The sequence below is a fragment of the Urocitellus parryii genome, chromosome 8 (genome assembly GCF_045843805.1).
Source record: "Urocitellus parryii isolate mUroPar1 chromosome 8, mUroPar1.hap1, whole genome shotgun sequence".
Classification (NCBI taxonomy): Eukaryota; Metazoa; Chordata; class Mammalia; order Rodentia; family Sciuridae; genus Urocitellus; species Urocitellus parryii.
This window is the reverse complement of record NC_135538.1, coordinates 135,879,406-135,890,801: the sequence shown is the minus strand read 5'-3', so window position 1 is coordinate 135,890,801 and position 11,396 is coordinate 135,879,406. Positions and strand designations below refer to the sequence as shown.

The window sequence follows — 11,396 nt, the reverse complement described above, 5'->3', positions numbered from 1 at the left end:
CAAGACCAGCCTCAGCAATTTAGAGAGGCCCTAAGTAACTTATCAAGACTGTGTTTCAAAAGTAAAGAATTAAAAGGGGGCTGGGGGTTGTGGCTCAGTGCTAGAGTGCTCGCCTAGCATGCATGAGGCACTGAGTTCGATCCTCAGCACCACATAAAAATAAAATAGAGATATTGTGTCCACCTAAAACTAAAAAAAATAAATATTTTTTAAAAAATTAAAAGGGTTGCGGGTGGAGCTCAGTGATAGTGTCCCTGGGTTCAATCTTTGCTATCAAACAAAATGTAAATTTTTAGACAGGGTCTTACTAAGTTTTTGAGGCTGGATTTGCCCTTGCAATCCTCCTGTCTCAGCCTCCCAAGTTGCTGGGATTACAGGCGGGTGCCACTACACCTGGTGAAGAGCTGTGCCTTTCCATGTGGGTACATTTTGCTTTGTGGGGGGAAAAATCTTTAAAAAAATACTTAAGTCAAAAGCTTGACCTCCAGGGTGGTGCTAGTGAGGAAGCAATGGAAGCTTTATAAGGTGGGGGCCTAGTGGGAGAATTTCAGGTCCACGGGAGGATGTCCCTGAGGGGATTACTGGATTCTGGTCCATCTTCCCTCCTTACCCATCTTGTGCTGGGGATTGAACCCAGGGCTTTGTTCGTAAGTTCTACCACTGAGCAACACCTCCGTCCTCCTCTCTCTCTTTCTTCTCTTTCTTCCTGGCGATAAGGCGAGTGGTTTTGTTTCACCATGCGCTTCTGCCATGATGTGCTTCCTCACCACAGGTCCAAAGCCACAGGGCCAGCCCACCATGAACTGGAATCTCCAAACCTGAGAGCCAACATAAACCTTTTTGCTTTATAAGTGGATTCTCTCATGTATTTTTGTTACAGTGATAACTAATACAATGAGGGGTAGAGAGAGGGGGAAACAAAAATGGCAGACAATAACTAGCTGTTCACATTTGGGTGGAGGGCTGGGGCGGGGCTCAGTGGTGGAGCACTTGTCCAGCACATGTGAGGCACTGGGTTTGATCCTCAGCACCACATAAAAATAAATAAAATAAAGGTGTCTTGTCCACATACAACTAAAAATATTTTTTAGGAAAGTTGGGTGGGTGTTCTATAATATTTTGTTCATTTTGCATAGGTCTAAATTTTTCGGTAATAAAAATTGTTTATAAAAAGACAATATTAGAGAGACTCAGCTTTATGCTGTGGCCAAGCACATTGGTGGAGAAGCTGAGGTCCGGCTGTGCGGCGAGAACAGCGGCCCCGGTCCTGGGTCTAGCCTCTGTAAGAAGCTGAAATCCTCCACCATCATTCAAAATGCAATGGAATGCACCACGGACTGTGTCTCGGCTGGCACACAGGACATGCTTGGAACCACAGAAGACCGGTCTCTGTGGACCCCGTCAGAACATGAGGTGGCCGTTGCTTTAGAATAGTGCTGAATCTAAAGGAGTCTGGGTTCAAGATCCTCAGAAGCAGTGCCTGCCCTTACCTGCTGCCACGTCTTGCAAAGGAGAGACAGTCATCAGGTGCTCAGGTTCCCAGATAGCGGGTCCCTTGTGGTCCCCTGTCACAGAAAAAGTGACTCAGGAAAAAAGAAGACTTTGATCCTTTACAAGACAAATCTATTAGTCTTTATCAGCAATTTAAGAAAACATTTAGGCAATATGGGAAAGTTTTGATTCCTGTGCATCTAATGACTTCTGGTGTCTGGTTTGGAGCATTTGATTGTGCAGCCATAAGAGGACTGAACGCCATTCCTGTCCTGGAGCTCCTTGGGTTACCCGACAGCGAGGTGAACACCCTGAAAAAATGCCCAGACTGGAAATGCCCCGACAGCAAAGCCATGTTTAAGATTGCAACACCTGTGCTGCACCTCGACCTTGGGAGGACTGTCCTTTACCGAGAAGTCATTGCACAGTCGTGGCTACATGGTGACACCACCTCCTATCAAGGAATATCTGCAAGGCAGGATGGAAGAGACCAAGGATAGACTCACTGAAAAACTACAGAAACCAAAGAAAAAGTTTCCTTTAAGAAAAAAAAAAAAGTGGAATAGGTTGCCTTATGTAACAAATTACAGAAAGTTCCTGCAATTGGACCCTCTGGACACTTTGGGCAAAGATACATGCTTCTGATTATTTTTTTGTTAGTTGCCTAGATAGATGACTTATCTGAGGGTTAAAGAACTAAGATACCTTTTTTAAAGTTTAATAGCCTACAAAAATCAGTGGGTTTTTTTAGAGGAAGAAATGAGCCTAGTATAGGAATTGTACATCCGTAGCAGCAGGAAGCAGTGGCTACTATCTGAGAATCCAGGGTTCTTTCCCTAGGTCTTTAGGATCTCTTGGTTTAAGTTCTCCAGTGTATTCCGATTAGGCTCTTGACCCCTCTTAGATAACTGTGGTCCAGAGGCGGAATGCTAATACTGGGTCTTTAGTCTTCATGTTGAATAACAGGAAAGTTATTAAGGTTTTAACTGTATGCAGTTCTCTGTGGAGGCAGACCTGCACCTTTGAACAGGGTATTAGTCTTTCTACGAAAAAGATATAAAGTTGCCTATTAGTTAAAATATAAATCTTATGTGGAGAATGTGGAATAAAAATTGAGTCCTATATGTAAAAACAAACAAACAAACACAATGTTAACTCTTCAGATCTTGGTAGCCTTAGGGAGTTGGGAGAAAGCGATTTGGGGGAGGCATAAGTGGTTCTATTCACTTTGGAATAATTCATCAAGTTCTAGGAATACTTTGTGCTTTTAGTTCTGTCTGCAAGTTATATATCAATAAAATGTTTAAAGATCTTGAGTTTTTATGACGCGATTTTCCCCAGCAAAGTCAGTGACGCACACCAAAGGCAGGAAACCTGGCACACTGCTCTGTGCGTAGAATGACATCAGTGCCCGTGGTGCTGGGGGGATCAGGAACAACAGCTGTAGCAGAGGTTGACTTGTGCAAAGATAGCAGGCATCGCAGGTAAGACAGGAAGGCTCCAACTCAACAGCCAGTGTCTTATACTTATTTGAGAAAATATTTGCAACTTGTTCACCAAGAAATGCTGGTTTAAAGCAATGGGTTTTGGCCTTGAATGAGCACTATAATCACCTGGAGAACTTCAAAACCACTGATGCCCAGGTCCTCCTCCAGAGATTCTGATTTAACTGCTGTGTTGCAATTTAGGGTGCAGGGAATTTTAAAGGCTCCCAGGTGATCCTAACACGCATCCAGGGATGAAACCCTCTGAGTCAGGGTTAGGATGCATTAGCTCTAAGTGGTTTCATTGTGTGATGGGGACTTACCCCACTGCCACACCTCCAGTTTGGGAGCTCAGGAAATAGCTTTACCCTTTTAAAATCAAGGGACTTTTTCAAGTCATACTCAGCTGTTCAACTAAATTGCAGCAGGGAGAAATGTCTTCTCAGCACTTCTATTTTTATGTCACTTGCTTTCAGAGTAACATTGTTTTGGGGACAGTTTGATTTAGCTTGTGTTGAAAATCATAAACAGCCTGCAAACACCAAAAAGGTATGAAAAGAATTTATAAACATGTGGAGTACATTATACATGTTTTCAAATTTCTCCTATGATTTAGAAATGAAAAATATATTGCTAGGGCCTTCTTGATGCCGAAGCTCAGACCTCAGTCACTTCCCTATGTCATTCCAAGTCCTTCCAAGACACTTCAGCATTCCTCTCCATTATTCCCAATGGTGGAGTTCTAGATGCACACGAATCTCAAAGGAACCCTGCTGTTCCTGGAGAAGTGTCCTTTTCCAGAACCTTAGAAGACTTTCTGCAGCAAAAGGCATAATGATACTGACTGCAAAAATAACAGCAATTCTTCATTCTTCCCTGTACCTGTGCTCTTTGAAATGTAATTTTACTGCTGTTCTTATTGATGAGTAGAATCTGTTTCTCCCAGATTAGATCTGGGCTGGCCTTATTTGCTCTGGCCAATAGAATGCAGTGGATATGACAGTGTGCTAAAAGGTCCTGAATGCTTCTTGTTTTTTTTTTTTTTCCTTCCAGAATGCTGCCCGCTCCATGAGAATAATAAGCCCATGCTAGCCTGTTGGAGAATGAGATGCCCCGGGGAAGAGAATCAAGGTGCCCAGTTGATAGCCAGCTTACTTCCAGGAAAGAGCCACCTAGGCAACCAGCAGTTAGCCACACCGACCACACATGCAACCTCACATACATACCATACCTACATGAAGGATCCCGGCTGAGACCAGAGCAGCAGAGGGACCAGCCTAAATGGCTGACCAGCCCCATTATAAGCTAAATAACTCTCAGGGTGTGTAATACATACACTTTTATATCTATTTTTGACACGGTCTCAGGGTTTGATAACCTTGTTGATTACAAGATATCTGAAAGACAGTATAATACCGCACAGGTACTGATTCCCTTTTCTTCTTAAAATTGGATCTCTTGAGTAATACAGAAATGCACATAGGTGCGTTATGCATAGGATTGTTGCTTCAACTCACATGGTACCCCCACCCCACAGAAGGAAACAGACCACCACACTCTGACCACATGGGCCCCATGGGCCCCGTGGCCCCCAAAACTCGAGGCCAAGGCTGCGGGCAGATTTGAAGACATGGGGTCCCCTCTCGCTTGGTCCACACCAAGCAGCAGGTGGAAAGCAGGGGTGCACTTCTGAAACTTCCTCCTTTCTGCATTCTCCTCAGTTTCTTGGGGAGACTCTTACTCCCTCCTAGGGGCCTGAGGAGAGATATTGGTGGGAAGGGGCTTTCCCCTGCCTCTGGTAGAAACGTTGAGGGGGTCAGGCCCTTCATCTCCTTGAGGGTGGGGGAGTCAGAGCCCTCAGAACTGTACTCCCATGCAAAGCCACTTGCCAGGTGTGGCTACTGGGCACCTGGAGTGTGGCTACTCTGAGTTGAGGCATGTTGGAAACATAAAATACAGAGTGAATTTCAAAGACTTAGTAACAAAAATAAATAAATAAATAAAGGATATTAAACAGTTTATTTATAATTGATCACAAGCCAGGCATGATCACACACATCTGGAATCCCATCAGCTCAGAAGGCCAAGGCGGGAGGATTCCAAGTTTGAGAGGCCAGCCTTGGTAATTTAGTAAGACCCCATCTCAAAATAAAATACAAAGAGCTGCTGATGGCACTTCATATGGTGCCCCTGAGCTGCATTCCCAGAACCAAAAAACAAGTGCTCACACAATTACATTATTCACATATTAAATAATATTTTGGATATACTGGATTAAATAATTATATTTTTACAATTTCACACTGTTTCTTTTTATAACTCTGTTAACTTCATGTTGTTATTACAAATTCCTGAGAAGCAAAAGGAGGAAAGGTTTATTTTGGTTCATGGCTTCAGTTCACGGCAGGTTGGTCCCACTCTTTGGGGGTCTGCGGTGAGGAGAATGTGGAGGAAGGAAGCTGCTCTTCTCAGGGTGGCCAGAAAGCAGGGAGAGAGGAAGGGGCCACAGTCCCCATAGCCCCTTCAAGGCGGCTCCCATTGACCTAGGTCCATCCTCCCCTCAGGGCCCACATCCTAAAGCTTCCATCACCTGCCAGGGGCACCACACACTGGCCACCAAACCCTCAGCATATGGCCTCCTGGTGGGGGCTTTAAGAGCCAAACCATAACAGTAATCTTAAATTTCAGGTTTAATATCAGAACAACACATGCATTTCCACCTTGCAGTTACCAAATCAATGAGAGGGCACCGTCTTTGTCCTCGAGACCTTTCTAATGTTTTGAACATGCTCAGGCCATAATTTGATATGCAAAATTCTATCTGTGAACTGAAATAGAATTATCATTTTTAAATATTGTGAAAGTAACATTACTTTTACTTGGGAAGTCATGAGCAGACCAGAGAGCCTCATGTCTGTTCTACAACCGTCTTATAAACACCTAAGAATATCCAATGACCATCAAGGCAAATGCAAGCAAGGACCTTCATAATTAAGTCAGCATATCAAGGACTGGCTGCAGGCAGGTCTAATTCCATTATTCATAGATTCTCTTCCCTGAAGTCAGAGAAAAAGTCAAAATTAAGTTTGAAGCTCCCAGGAAACCACAGGATTTTCTTTTCCTTGGTGTATCAGTCTAACATCAGAAATACCAATTGCGGGGCACAGCTGAGAAAAAGATAAGGATGAACTGAGCCTGGAGTCACATTATACCTTCTACTCACAGGCATCTGCATTACAAAAAAGGGGCAGGACTTTCAACAATTCACTAAATCCCCAGCACGCTTAGTCCACACCGGATCTTAGACTGGTCGGTGCCCCTGCGTTACTGGGGTCCAAAAGGAACTGTGCTGCATTCAGAGAAGATAGGGGCTGAGATGTCAGGAGGGGAACCAAACTTGAAGAACACATTAAGTAAATCAAACTCTTCAGTGAGAGCGAGCATGATGGCCAAGGTCAGCTGACTCAAGGCCACTTCCTGCTTTTAATATTCTTAATAAAGAATATTTTCAGGGTGAGAGGCCCAGTTTGGAGATAGGAATGCTTTGATAGCTGCCCTGGAATATCCACATTGGGACAAATGTTATCACTGAAAATATTTCAGAACTATAAATCCATGTATGTATTCATCATCACAATGGTTTAAAGTGCAAGGAAATTTTAAAGTGTCACTTTTTTTTCCACTACTGGGGATTTAACCCACTGGTACTCTAACACTGAGCTGCATCCCGGCCCTTTTTATTCTTTATTTTGAGGAAGGGTCTCCCTGAGTTGCCGAGGCTGGCCTTGACCTTGCTGTCTTCCTCTCCCAACCTGTCAGAGTAGCTGGGTTACAGGCCCATGCCACTGGACCCGGCCTGTACTTCATTTCTTTTTTTTTTTTTTACACTTATTTTATTTATTTATTTTTATGTGTTGCTGAGAATTGAACCCAGGGCCTCGCACATGCTCTACCGCTGAGCCACAACCCCAGCCCCTGTACTTCATTTCTTACACCCTCCCTTTATTTAAACATCTGAAGTTCCTAAGCATGTAAAATTACTTTTTATGGGAAAAAGAAACATAAAACAAACAACCTCCCACTGACATCAAGGTAAACATTAATATTGGAAAATTAGCTTTTTCATTTTCTATTTTGTTTGTATTGTTAACTTTAAAAAAAAAAGTTGAAAATTTGAGTTCTACTTCTTCCATATTGCATTATTATTATTTTTTTTAATTTTCCATTGTGGTAAAATGCACATGACATAAAATTTACTACCTTCACCATTTTTAAATGTTCAGTTGAACAGTTAAGGATATTTACATTGTTGTGCAACCAGCCTCCAGAACTTTTTTCATCTTACAAAATAAACTCTATGTCCATTCAGATGCTCCACTTTTGTAAATAATAATAATCATCTAAATGTAAAAAGTTACATTTTCTTCAATTGCTCATTAAAAAAAAATTGCAATTTGCCCATTCTATGCTGAATATACTTCCAAGAAAGGAGGGGAGATGGAAAAGAAGCAACAAATGTTCCCAAGAGGTGGTAAGTCCCCAAAAGGCAGGGACAGGCTCATATTGTATCTCTGGTTCTTTGCATAGTCTGTCACATAGCAGGCACTTAATGGAGAGGTTGATGATTAAATGAATGAATATTCACAACGGGCCTGAAATACAAATGCAGGATTCTAAAGCTGTGCCCCGGGGCCGCCATGGACTTCCAGGCACAAGTTGCTGCTGCTGGACCTTTGACCCATGCCCCAGCCCCAGCTCCTGCCTGTCATAACCTCTGGGGTCCAACACCTGCTGCTCTTCCCCTTTATCCCTCCCTTCCCCTCAGAGCCTGCACCCCAGCTGAACTCGCCACCTGGTCACATTCTGAAATAATGTGCCGCCCCCTCCAGAGGTCTTGGAAGTAGACGAAGGTCCTTTAGGATCTCCAGGGAAAGCTGTCTTTCTTGTTTCCTTCTAGTTTTTCCTTGAGCACCAGCATTCAAGATAAGAATTTAAAGAATCATTGTGACAATCACAAAAAGGAGGGAAGTACTGACACACGCTACTACTTAGAGGAGCCCTAAAGACATTATGCTAAGTGAGAGAAGCCAGGCACACAAGCCCAGGTAGCTCCCTTACCCAAAAGTCCAGAAAAGGCAAACCCACAGAGAAAGAAAGTAGCTTACTTAGGGCTGAAAAAGGGGACAGAGGAGATAGGTACAGGTATGGGCTTCTTTTTGAGGTGCAGAAAATGTGCTAAAATTGACTGTGGTGTCAGTTATACATGTCTATACATGTACTAAAAAAATCAGAGTTACATGCTTTAAATGAGCAAAAAGGAAAGGTACATTGCTATCTCTATATAGCTGTTGTAAAATTTTAAAATTACCAATATATATATAATTATATAAGATATATATATATATATTTGTTGAAACATGATTTAATGTGGGTGCATTTTATGATACACACCAAATAATTCAAAAACGTTGACTTTTAAAATGCCAAGATCAAGAAAAAGAAGACTTATTATAAAGTATAATTTCAAACATAATGAATAGTTGTACTGCAGGATCCTGAACAAGGAAGGAAAATACCTAAAAATGACATTATGGGAACAACTGACAAAATGTGACCATGGATTATAGGTTAGGTCATAGTACCGTTTCAATACTAAATTTCCTGGTTTTGATCATTGTAGTAAGGTTATCTAAGACAAAAATCTTTGGAAAATATTTAAGCAAAAGAACAAGATAGCCTCAATTTACTATCAAATAATCAGTAAAGATGTGGGGAGCATATCTTAAAGTTGAGCAAAATATGAACAACTACAACTGAAAATTTAGATGAAGTTTATATGGAAATTCTTTATCCTAACTATTCGGTATGTTTGAAATTATATTTTATGGCAAAATAAAAAGTTTTTAAAGATGATGTGAACTCATATATGTGAACAAAACACTGGTGTATTCCAGTTCTTGTTGTGTTACCAAAACCAGAAGACACTGAAAATGATTATCTGTTTATCAGGTTCTCTAATTGGTTCTATGGATGCCTCTGAAAAGAGAAAGAATAATTGCTGAGGGCCATTAGAGAAAAAGCAAGAGCTTTCCAGACCCAACTCTCCTTCCTCTTCCCCACAAAGGAACATGGCAGCTGATCTAAGTCATGATGCAAAACAACATTTTCTTCCTCTTGCAGCTTCCATAATGGACCAAGTCCTTTTCTTCTTATCTCACATTAAAGCAGATTAAATACAGTCAACTCTCTTTTCAAAGATATAATTGCAGGTAGAGCACTCGATAATTTCTTTGTTGCAGCTAAAAATATACATGTTCTTCTCCCAGAAGACACATTCATTATTGAAAGATGAATTCCAGAAGATGTGCCGCTGTGAACCTTTGGCCATTTACTTTCCTCTTCATCACATAATAATGCAATCCACTAATAATTTTGACAAACCTGGAATTTTCATCATTTATCTTTAAAAGGGATCGTTCCTTATCTTGGCAAGTGTGCTTCCAGTTCTTCCAGTCTTTTTAGCCCATGGTGAAGGGTAACATTTTACTCTCTTAAAGGATCAGTGGCCTTCACAGAACATCCTGTGTTTTGCAAAAATTTTGAAAAGAGTTCATTTTTTTTTCATGACATCTGTTTTTGAGATATAATTTCTGTTCCTTTTCATGCTGAGAGGTTTTTTGAGACTGTCATATTCTAAATACTCATTTTTCAAAAGTTGTTCCTTTAAGTAGTCACCATTTTGCATAATGTGGAACTTTTGAGTGAGGTTTCCTAGAATTTCCTGTTCTTGATGTTTTTCTTGAATATACTGAAAAATCTCTATCATCAACACTGGAACTGTCATCAACAGAAGTAAACAGAAGATCCCAAGCATCACTGTAATGAGATGCCAGGGCTCTGAAAACTCTGCCATTCCAGGCCTTTGGGTAGCATCATGCCTTAATCCATTCTGCAATTCTGAAGGAAACTGAAGAAATTCCAGGGTTGAATTAAGTCACCTCCAGATGGCTCATCTGTATCTGTACCATGCACTGATCCCCAAACGAGTGACAAGTTGGCTTCTCCAGTCCTGGCCCCCTTAGGTTTCAGAGGTTCAGTCCGTGGTCAGCTGACCCCTTGGCTCTGGGCCCAAGATGAGGCAGAACATCAAGGCAAGAGGGCGTGACAAAGAAGAGCTGTTGGGCTCACCACCTTGTTAGAGGGCAGATAGATGAGGACAATGGGAACATGAGGTTAAGAGAATAATTCTATAAAATGCCCCACTGTGCTGACCCCCACATGCTTTCTTTGCCAAGAAGCAACCTGCTGGCAGCCCTACCTGGCCCTAGTGGACAGGATATGTCACATGCCTCAGCCAACTACCTGTTATCGTCAAGGAAATGTAGACAGGAATTAACGTTGAGAAGAGAAACCCAGGTTACTTTGAAGGGACAGACTTTTCACAGACCAGATTCTGGAAGATAAAAGTAGTCCCTCCTATTTTAAGTAAAAATAGGTAAGAATCTATTAGAATCCAGTTAGAACCAACTGGTCAGCATAGGCCAAGGTGACCTAAAATTGCCATGGCAGGGGGAAATTGAAAGTCTGATGCCACCCTGCTGTCAGTCAAAAGCCAAGAGATGGACCTGCATGAAACTCTCTGAAACTTCTCTGGGATCCCCAATAAAAGTGGAGTGGAGGAGAGGCACGTTGTCCCTCTGAGAGGATCCACTCTCTCCCTTGAGAGTGTCCCCTTCCCCTTTTCCCATCCCTTCAATAAACTTATCCCTGCTACTCTGAGCAACCATCTGAAGTCCTTCTGACTTGGTCATGGGAATTGGGGTTTGAATGGGAGTCCTCACATTGCCTCAGTTTCTCAGAAAGCCCCCGCCTTGTGACAGTGGCTAGGAAGCAGAGAGCTCCTGACTTTCATTACAGTTTTAATGTATGTGCACGTATCTCTAACAGCACAGTGCTTACTTTGGTAGGGTTTCCAACTTTCTGTAATTGTATAAGCTAAATAGACTTCTATGACTTCCATTTTTCATTCAACATTGTATTTTTGAGAGACTTCTGTATTTTAGTTATTCAGTTCTACTGCTAAATTATCTCTAAACCAACTATCATACAACCTACCTTGGAAAAGATTCTTGTGAAATAATAAATACAAAATGCTTATGATGCCGATGGTTATTGGTGACAAGTTCTGCTCCCTCACATGTTGAAGTATAACATTAGAGAAGACGAGGCAAGCTATAAAGCAGGGTTTATCTAAAAAGGGCTAATATAGACTTCTCCCTGGAAAAAGAGGGGGGCCACAATTAGTATCCTAGGATCCCAAGAAGTGAGGCGGTCTGCCTTTTTATATGTCTTAGGCTTCCTTTGTTCTCCATGACTAGGCCCAGGAGATGCTCAGTGGGATGGCCAAAAGGTAAGAACCAG

General features: G+C 41.9%; 2 pseudogenes; one reads left to right on the top strand and one right to left on the bottom strand.

The window, feature by feature from the left end:
- Window positions 1-1,315: 1,315 nt before the first annotated feature.
- LOC113195541 (protein FAM210A pseudogene) lies at window positions 1,316-2,136 on the top strand (annotated as a pseudogene).
- A 7,177-nt stretch (window positions 2,137-9,313) lies between these two features.
- Window positions 9,314-9,888, bottom strand: LOC113195540 (killer cell lectin-like receptor 2; annotated as a pseudogene).
- Window positions 9,889-11,396: the final 1,508 nt, after the last annotated feature.